Source organism: Gossypium hirsutum, chromosome A08, assembly GCF_007990345.1.
Source record: "Gossypium hirsutum isolate 1008001.06 chromosome A08, Gossypium_hirsutum_v2.1, whole genome shotgun sequence".
In the NCBI taxonomy this organism is placed as follows: domain Eukaryota; kingdom Viridiplantae; phylum Streptophyta; class Magnoliopsida; order Malvales; family Malvaceae; genus Gossypium; species Gossypium hirsutum.
The window spans coordinates 55821748-55832685 of record NC_053431.1 but is presented as its reverse complement, the minus strand read 5'-3'; positions in this window follow the sequence as shown (position 1 = coordinate 55832685).

The window sequence follows — 10938 nt, the reverse complement described above, 5'->3', positions numbered from 1 at the left end:
CTTTCTGTTCAGTTTCTCTAATCAAGTCAACCCCGTATATCTTATTTTCACTAAGCTTAGTCCAGTACAATGGCGTACGGCATTTTTGACCATACAAAGCTTTATAAGGTGCCATTTTGATACTCAATTGATAGCTATTATTGTATGTAAATTCAATCAGAGGCAAGTATCATTCCCACGTACTTTCGAAGTCAAGAATGCAACATCTCAACATATCCTCAAGTATCTGTATGATTTGCTCAGATTGGCCATCTATTTGCGGATAGAAAGCAGTACTGAAATGTAATTTCGTACCTAGTGTATCTTGCAATTTCTTCAAAACTGCGATGTAAATCTCGGATCTCTATCCGAAACAATAGATATAGGCACACCACGTAGTCTCACAATCTGAGAAACATACAATTCAGCCAGCTTATCAAGTGAGTAGTCTGTACGTATTGGGACAAAATGAGCCGATTTGGTCAATCTATCAACAACAATCCAGATTGTATCTTTCTTGCTCGGTGTCAACGGTAAACCAGATACAAAATCCATCGTAACTCTATCCCATTTCCACTCAGGTATCATGATCGGCTGAAGTAACCCTGAAGGTACTTGATGCTCGGCTTTTACTTGTTGACAGATTAAACATCTTGCAACAAAGTCAGAGATGTCTCGTTTCATGCCAGGCCACCAATAGAGCTGTTTCAGATCATTATACATCTTTGTACTACTTGGGTGAACATATAACCGACTGCTGTAAGCTTCATTCAAAATCACCTGAATCAGTTCTAAATTCCTAGGGATGCATATTCGGTCTCTAAACCTCAAACAGTCATCAGCATCAACTCTGAACTCTGAATCAGCATCCGTCACACACTGAGCTCGTTTCACAACCAATTCATTATCAACTTTCTGGGCATTACATATTTGTTGAACAAACAACGGTCTAGCTTTCAATTCAGCCACTATCGAACCATCATTAGACATAGCCAAATGAGTATTCATTTCACACAAAGTAAACAGTGATTTTTGGCTTAAAGCATCAGCAACAACGGTAGCCTTTCCCGGGTGATAGTCAATCACAAGATCATAGTCTTTTAGCAGTTCTAACCATCGGTGTTGTCTCAAATTCAGATCTTTCTGAGTCATCAAGTATTTCAGGCTTTTATGATCAGAATAAACATGACATTTCCCACCAAACAGATAGTGACGCCAAATTTTCAACACAAACACAATGGCTACCAGTTCCAAGTCGTGTGCCAGATAATTCTTTTCATGTGGCTTCAATTGTCTCGAGGCATAAGCTATCACTCTGCCTTCCTATATCAGAACACAACCCAAACCATTTAACGATGCATCACTATAAATAACAAATTCTTTACCCAATTCTGGCTGAACTAGCACTGGAGCTTCTGTCCAAAGGGCTTTCAACTGATTGAAGCTTTTCTGGCACCTCTCTGACCACTCGAACTTAACATCTTTTCGCAATAGCTTTGTCATCGGCGCTGCAATCATAGAGAAACCTTTCACGAATCGTCTATAATAACCAGCAAGTCCCAGAAAGCTTTGGACTTCAGAAACATTCTTCGGAGGTTTCCAATCCAGTATAGCTAAAATTTTGCTTGGATCGACTCGAATACCCGATGCTAATACTACATGACCCAAAAAACTGACTTCATTTAACCAGAACTCGCATTTACTTAATTTTGCATACAACTGCTTATCTCGCAAAGTCTGCAACACAAGTTTCAAATGTTCGGCATGTTCAGCTTCATCACGAGAGTAGATTAAAATGTCATCTATAAATACAACCACAAATTGGTCCAGATACGGTCTGAAGATCTGATTCATCAAATCCATGAAAACAGCAGGTACATTAGTGAGTCCAAAAGGCATAACCAAAAATTCATAGTGTCCGTACCTCGTTCTGAAAGCAGTCTTCGACACATCTGAATCTTTAACTCGCAACTGATAGTAGCCTGATCTCAAATCTATCTTCAAAAATACTGTGGCCCCTTTCAGTTGGTCAAACAGATCATCAATCCATGGCAACGGATACTTATTCTTTATAGTCACCTTATTAAGTTGTCTGTAATCGATGCACATTCTCATAGTTCCATCTTTCTTTTTTCACAAACAACACAGGTGCACCCCATAGAGAGAAACTCGGTCACGCGAAACCTCTATCTGCCAATTCTTGTAATTGAGCTTTCAATTCTTTTAATTCTGTAGGTGCCATTCTGTACGGAGCTATGGATATCGGAGTTGTCCCTATCATTAACTCAATACCAAACTCTACTTCCCGAATAGGCGGCAAACCTAGTAACTCTTCTGGAAACACATCCGGATACTCACATACAACAGGTACTGATTCAATGTTTCTTTCAGCCGCTTTACTATCGAACACATAGGCAAAATAAGCTTCACACCCTTTTCTCACATATTTCTGAGCTAACATTGAAGAAATCACTGCTGGTAACCCATACAAATCACTAGATTCAATCCGGATAATTTCATCCTTCTGGCTCCGTAGATCAATGGTCTTCCTTTTGCAGTTCACAACAGCATCATGTAAAGTCAGCCAATCCATACGCAGAATTATATCGAACTCATCAAATCAGCCGAAAAGCACAGATCTCGAACCATCAAGGGACAATTCTTACACACTTTATCAACCATAACAAACCGGCCCAAGGGGTTTGACACTCTAATCACAAACTCAGTAGACTCAACAGGCAGAGTCTTGCTGAATACTAATGTCTCACATACATATGAATGAGTAGAACCAGGATCAATCAATGCAATTACATTAGTATCACAAAGAGTAAATGTACCAGTAATAACATCTGGGGATGAAGCCTCCTCTCGTGCACGTATAGCATAAGCTCTAGCAGGTGCATGAGCCTCAGATCTGATTGTCGCATCTTTAGTCCCTCTCTGACTGCCACTCTTATTACCAACATTTTTGGGTGGTCTACCTCGAGCTGCAGTGTTACCCGATCTTGTATTCTGCACTGGATTTTCCTCAGCTAACACTAGACAATCTCGAATATAATGATCTGTTGATCCGCATTTAAAACAGACCCGATCATGTAACCTGCAACTGCCAGGATTTTGTTTACCATAGTGCTTACACTAGGGTTGATTTGATCTGACATTACCTGTAACGCCCCGTACCCGAGACCATTGCCGGAGTCGAACACGAGGTGTTAACGGACTTAATTCATTTTAAAACTTCCAAACAAGCTGACTAACTGCACCACAGTCGCTTTGAAAATCATATCTCGAGTTCCAAAACTCGAAATCCAGTTCCGTAAATTTTTCCTGAAACTAGACTCATACATCTATCTACAAATTTTTTTTCCAGAATTTTTGGTTGGGCCAATAAGTATAGTTTATTAGTTAAAGTCTCCCCTATTTCAGGGTTCGACTACTCTGACCTCTGTGTATTACGAATCAGATATCTCCCTGTACAGAGCTTCAATGACTATGCCATTTGGCTCAAATAAAACTAGACTCAATAATGAATCTCTACATATAAATCATGACTTATAATTATCTTTGTAAAATTTATGGTGAATTTCCAAAGTCATAACAGGGGATCCAGAAATCGCTCTGGCCCTATTTCACAAAAATTTAAACATCTCATAAAATATAGCTTATATACCTATTTTGCTTCTTCCATATAAAAATAGACTCATCAAGCTTCGATTCCATAACTTATTCATTATTTAATTCCATTTTTACTATTTTTAGTGATTTTTCAAATTTACGTCACTACTGCTGTCTGAATCTATTTTGTGGTAAATTTTACCTATTTCATGGTTTCCATGGATTAGCTAGCAATTTGACATACATAGCACCGAATATGATCATAATTAGCCATTCCAATGGCTAATCATTACCAAGCATTTCCACACCACTCAATAACCATATCATAAGACCATATATACAAAATGATTATAATGCTATACTCAAAATATACAAGCCATTTTCGCACGGCTATACGAATATACATTACCAAAAGATACTTAATTAACAACAAAGGTCAGTCCTATACATGCCATTATCAAAGTTCAACTAAAAGAGTACCAAAAAGGGGCTTAGATAGTGTGGATGACTTCGACTTTGACACTTCCGAGTCCGATAGCTGACGAACAAAATCTATAATACAGAGAATTTAAACAACAGAGTAAGCGTTTCAATGCTTAGTAAGCTTATAAGTAAGGAAATCATTTGAAACAAAAACACAAAAGAAATAGCATTCATAAGGATAAATAAATGTCTATGCACAAGATCACATATTCATTTTAATTTACACTTCTATCAATATGTTTACACATTCGAAGTCAAACTTAACTAAATTTCATTTGAATCAATTTCATGTAACTCGAGTGAGCTATAGACTTCATATAACCCTAAGTAATGGCCGGGAGAGCATTATTCGATTACATAATCACAACGTATACTATACAAAATTTTTCCAATGTATATACGATCCATACCTGGTCATATTAGGGATTATGAGCAAATTAAACTGAATTATTACACAGAATCACACCTTTCCAAACATAAATACTTCTAGAATTTGGCTCATATGTAACAACCAGCACGAATGCCTTCGGGACTTAACCCGGTTATAATAACCCGCACGAATGCCTTCGGGACTTAACCCGGTTATAATAACCCGCACGAATGCCTTTGGGACCAAGTTATAATAACCCGCACGAATGCCTTCGGGACTTAACCCGGTTATAATAACCCGCACGAATGCTATGAACATATATATGTCATAACCCATTAGCATTACTAGAAAACAAGTTCAACATGCTTATCAACCCTTACTCTTACGGCTCAATAGCTACACACACGTAATACGATTTCATTTCGTTATTCCACATGAATTCTTTAACCATTCAGCTCCAAGTCACATAAAATAAAAATCATTTGTTTCACTATGTAATTTATATAGAACCATAAGATCACAACTTATCTACTATGCTTTTATATGATATCTATAAAATCATAAACTAAGTTCCGTTACTCAAAGACTTACCTCGGTATATTGGAACGGTTGTGGATTGATTACTCTATTGCTTTCTCTTTTCCCCGATCCAACTTTGATCCCCCTTGCCCTTGAGCTTAATGAATACAAGTAGAAGTATTCAATATTTTTACCAATAATGTTTACTTGTTAATCACATTTGGCAATCACATATCAAACTCATTTTATTATAATTTATCATTTCCACAATTTATTTTAAACTTACAAATTTCATAAATAATACAATTTTATACACCATGGCTACTTTTGCCGAATGTTCATATAATTTAAATAACAATTCATCATTCAACTTTCAAACCAAAACGCCATTATATGACCACATATACATACATCCATATACTTAAGCTCAATAATTATAATATAATATCAAGTACTCATTTTACTCATGTGGCCGATTATACTTGGTCATACATACACAAAATCAAAAATAAATTCCAAAATTTTCACATCATTTATGTACTAAGCCGAATACACTTGTCAAGTTCACATACATTCTTCAACAATTCATTCTTTAAACAAACACATATTCGGCTAAAACAATGAAAATTTTAGCAGCTTTTAATTTAACACCTAATCAATTATAACACATTTAAGCATTCTTTTCATATTATCAACTCCAACCACATACAATACTCAAGTATAACATTTTGATATTCGGCAATAGTATCAAACATAATAGCCGATTCTTCTCACTTTGTATCTATGCATCTATTTGATCATTAGTTTAGTTCAAACACCCATACACACACAGCTTATAAGCAAATTTCATCCTTACATAGCCTATAGTTCTCTCGGCCACTCATTCCCCAACCTAACAAAACTTCAATTCGAAATCATTAACCGAATATCAATTGACTTAAGCTACCTTTAAACTTTTACTTATCACCTCATACCAAACTATCAAAATGAACTAATTATAATTATATAAGTACTACCAAAACCGAAACCTATGCATAATATTATTTCTTATGCCCAAACCAAAGACCACATTCGGCAACTTTCATCCACCATTTTACCAAGCACAACCGATTACCCATTCTCTTCTCAAATCTAAATTCGGCACCTCCAAACAAAATAAGTTAAAAATTTAAACTTCTATGCTAACATAACCAGCAACTTAACACATCCACATAACTAACATGCTAATAGCATCAAAGCATCAACTAAAATTTTTAAGCTTCTTAGCCGAATCCTAACTCTCCAACAACCCCAAATCCAACCATGAGATAGATAGAATTTAGACTAATCATCCAAAGGATGTATAAACTTCCAAAAGTAACATTGAACATACCTTAATCTAGAGAACCACATTGGCCGAATTTTTCTTCTTCTTCTTCCTCTAGTTACGGCAATGGAGGAGCAACATAAGCTAACTTTGGTTTCTCCTCCCATTAACCACTATTATTTTATTATCCATATTCTGTATTTTATTTTTTTAACACAAAATATTAACATAAAATCTTTATAATATGTTTTAATCCATAACATGGCCGGCCACTATCTAAAATTTGGCTAATTTGACATGCAAGTACAAGCATTTTCTAACATGCATTAATAGGCCACTTTAACATTTGCCTAGCACATTTCTAAATTTTCTCACACAAGTTCTATTTAATAAATTTCACATACTATATACAAAATTTAAGCATGAAATTTTCACACATGCATATTCATATATAATAAGCATCAAATATGACTGTTAATTATTTTTTTTATGACTCGGTTTCGTGGTCCCGAAACCACTTTCCGACTAGGGTCAATTTAGGGCTGTCACAACTCTCCCCCACATAAGAAATTTTCGTCCCCGAAAATCTTACCAACGAATAGATTAGGATAACGTTCTTTCATTGAGTCTTCCGACTCCCAAGTCGCTTCTTCAACCCCGTGTTTAAGCCACAATACTTTCACTAATGAAATTTTCTTATTTCGCAATTCTTTCACTTCGCGAGCTAAAATACGAACCGGTTCTTCTTCGTAATTCAAATCAGATCAAATCTCAACCTCTGATGGGCTAATTACATGCGATGGATCAGATCTATACCGTCGAAGCATCGAGATATGAAAGACATTATGAATCTTTTCAAGTTCTAGGGGCAAAATCAATCTGTATGCCACCGGCCCAACTCGTTCAGATATTTCATACGGCCTGATAAACCTCGGACTCAATTTGCCTTTACGGCCAAATCTGAGCATTTTTTCCTAGGTGAAACTTTAAGAAATACTTTGTCTCCGACCTGATATTCAATATCTTTCCGTTTTAAATCCGCATACGACTTCTGACGATCTGAAGCTGCTTTCAGACTATCACGGATTACTTTTACTTTCTTCTCAGCATCTTTAATCAAATCAACCCTGAAGATTTTACGTTCACTGAGCTCGGTCCAAAACAACGGTGTACGGCATTTACGACCGTACAAAGCCTCGTATGGTTCCATCTTAATGCTTGATTGAAAACTATTGTTGTAAGCGAACTCAATCAAAGGTAAATACCGTTCCCATGAACCACTAAACTCAAGGATGCAACATCTCAACATATCCTCAAGTATCTGAATTATTCGCTCGGATTGACCATTAGTCTGGGGATGGAAAGCGGTGCTAAAATGCAACTTGGTACCCAAAGCTTCTTGCAATTTCTTCCAAAATCGCGAGGTGAACGTCGGATCTCTATCCGACACAATAGAAATAGGTACCCCGTGTAATCTTACAATCTGAGAAACATACAATTCAGCTAGTTTATCCAGTGAATAATCCGTACGTACGGGAATAAAATGAGTCGACTTAGTCAGTCTATCAACCACAACCCAAATCGCATTTTTCTTACTTGCCGACAATGGCAACCCAGATACAAAATCCATCGTGACTCGATCCCATTTCCATTCAGGTATCATGATTGGCTGAAGTAAACCTGTAGGCACTTGATGTTCCGCTTTCACTTGTTGACATATTAAACACTTCGAAACAAAATTGGAAATGTCTCGTTTCATACCATGCCACCAAAACTGACGTCTCAGATCGTTGTACATTTTCGTACTCCCTGGGTGAATTGACATTTGACTACAATGAGCTTCGTTCAGAATCATCGAAATAAGTTCTGAATTTCTTGGAACACACAAACGACTTCTGAACCTCAAACAATCATCATCATCAATTTGAAGCTCTGATTCCATATTCAAAACACATTCAGCCCGTTTTGCAACCAATTCATCATCGACTTTCTGAGCTTCACGAATTTGATGAATCAACAATGGTTCGGCCTTTAATTCTGCTACTAACACATTATCAGATAGAACAGACAAGTGTACATTCATCGCTCGTAAAGCAAATAGTGATTTGCGACTTAAAGCATCCGCAACCACATTAGCCTTTCCCGGGTGATAGTCAATGACAAGCTCATAATCTTTTAACAACTCAAGCCAACGTCTTTGTTGCAGATTCAAATCTCTTTGAGTCATCAAATATTTGAGACTTTTGTGATCCGAAAATACATGGCACTTTTCACCAAATAAGTAATGTCGCCATATTTTCAAAGCGAATATGATGGCAGCTAATTCGAGATCATGGGTTGGATAATTTTTCTCATGTAGCTTCAATTGCCTCGACGCATAAGCTACAACTCGACCTTCTTGCATCAATACGCAACCCAACCCAAGTAAGGATGTATCACTGTAAATGACAAACTCTTTGCCTGATTCGGGCTGCACTAGTACTGGAGCTACAGTCAAATAAGTTTTTAGTTGATCGAAACTTTTCTGACATTTTTCTGTCCATTCAAACTTAACATCTTTCTAAAGTAGTTTCGTCATTGGTGTGGCTATCATCGAGAAACCTTTTACAAACCGTCTATAGTAACCGGCAAGTCCCAAAAAGCTCCGAACCTCAGTAATATTTCTCGGAGGCTTCCAGTTAAGTATGGCTAAAATTTTACTCAGATCAACTCGAATACCCGATGCAGATACCACATGACCCAAAAAGCTAACTTCTCTCAACCAGAACTCACATTTACTGAACTTAGCATATAACTACTTATCCCGTAAAATCTGCAACACTAATCTCAGGTGTTCAGCATGTTCGGTTTCATCTCTCGAATAGACCAAAATGTCATCAATAAACACAACTACAAACCGATCCAAATACTGTCTGAAGATCCGATTCATCAAATCCATAAATACCGCAGGGGCATTAGTGAGTCCAAATGGCATCACTAAGAACTCGTAGTGACCGTATCTCGTTCTAAAAGCAGTTTTGGGTATATTTGAATTTCAAACTTGCAACTGATAATAACCCGATCTCAAATCTATCTTTGAAAACACTAAGGCCCCCTTTAGTTGATCAAACAAATCATCAATACGCAGTAACGGATATTTATTCTTTATTGTCACTTTATTCAGCCGACGATAGTCGATGCACAACCTCATGGTTCCGTCCTTCTTTTTCACAAACAATACTGGTGCACCCCAAGGTGAAAAACTCTGTCGAGCAAAACCTTTATCCGTCAACTCTTGCAACTGAGTTTTCAATTCTTTCAATTCCGTTGGTGCCATACGATACGGAGCCATCAAAATCGGTGTAGTCCCAGGTACAAGTTCGATGCCAAACTCTACCTTCCGAACAGGTGGTAACCCCGATAATTCTTCGGGAAAAACATCCGGATATTCACAAACCACTGGTACCGATTCAAGTTTCTTTTCTGATTCTTTATTATCAAGTACGTATGCAAGATACGCTTCACACCCCTTTCTCACATATTTTTGAGCTAACATCGAGGATATTATTGTTGGCAATCCATTCAAAACAGTAGACTCAACTCGGATTATCTCATTATTTGCACACCTCAAATCAATAGTCTTACTTTTGCAATTCACAACTGCATCATGTACGGTTAACCAATCCAAACCGAGAATAACATCAAATTCATCAAACGGTAAAAGCATCAAGTCGGCCGGAAAACAGGAGCCTCGGATTATTAAGGGGCATTTCTTACACACCTTGTCGACAAGCACATAACGACCCAAGGGATTCGACACTCTAATAACGAATTCAGTAGACTCAACAGGTAAAGTCTTACTGGATGCTAAAGTCTCACATACATAAGAATGAGTAGATCCAGGGTCAATCAACGCAATCACATCAGTATCAAAGAGAGTGAAAGTACCAGTAATAATATCAGGCGAAGAAGCATCCTCGCGTGCACGTATAGCATAAGCTCTAGTAGGAGCACGAGCCTCAGATCTGGTGGTAACATCTTTAGACCCTCTCTGACCGTTGCTAGCGTTCCCCGTATTCCTAGGTGGCCTACCTCGTGCTGTAGTAGCACCCAATTTCCCACTCTGATTTACATTCTGTTCAGACAGTCTCGGACAATCTTTGATAAAGTGGTCAGCTGATCCGCACTTATAACAGGAGCGGTCATGGAATCTGCAACTCCCCGAATGCCATTTACCGCAATACTGGCACTCTGTCCTGTCCCGACGATCATTTCCAACACTGGCAACCGAAGTGACTCGCGTACTCATAGGGGGTCGATCACGATCTCGTCTGGAAAAGCCCGAGGTGTCTTTAGATCGGCCTGGATCATTTCTAAATTTCTTCGATGATTGTTGAAAGGGCTTTCCCGAAGATCTCTTACGAAACTCTCTTACTTCCACTTCAGCTTTTCTTTTCTCCTTACTGAGCTCTTCGGCTTTGCAAGCTCGCTCAACAAGTACTACAAATTCTCTAATTTCAAGAATGCCAACATACAGTTTTATATCTTCGTTCAATCCCTCTTCAAAACATTTAGACATTACAGCTTCTGAAGAAACGCATTCTCGAGCGTACCGGCTAAGCCTCACAAACTTTCGTTCATAATCAGTAACCGACATGGAACCTTGTTTAAGTTCTAGAAATTCTTT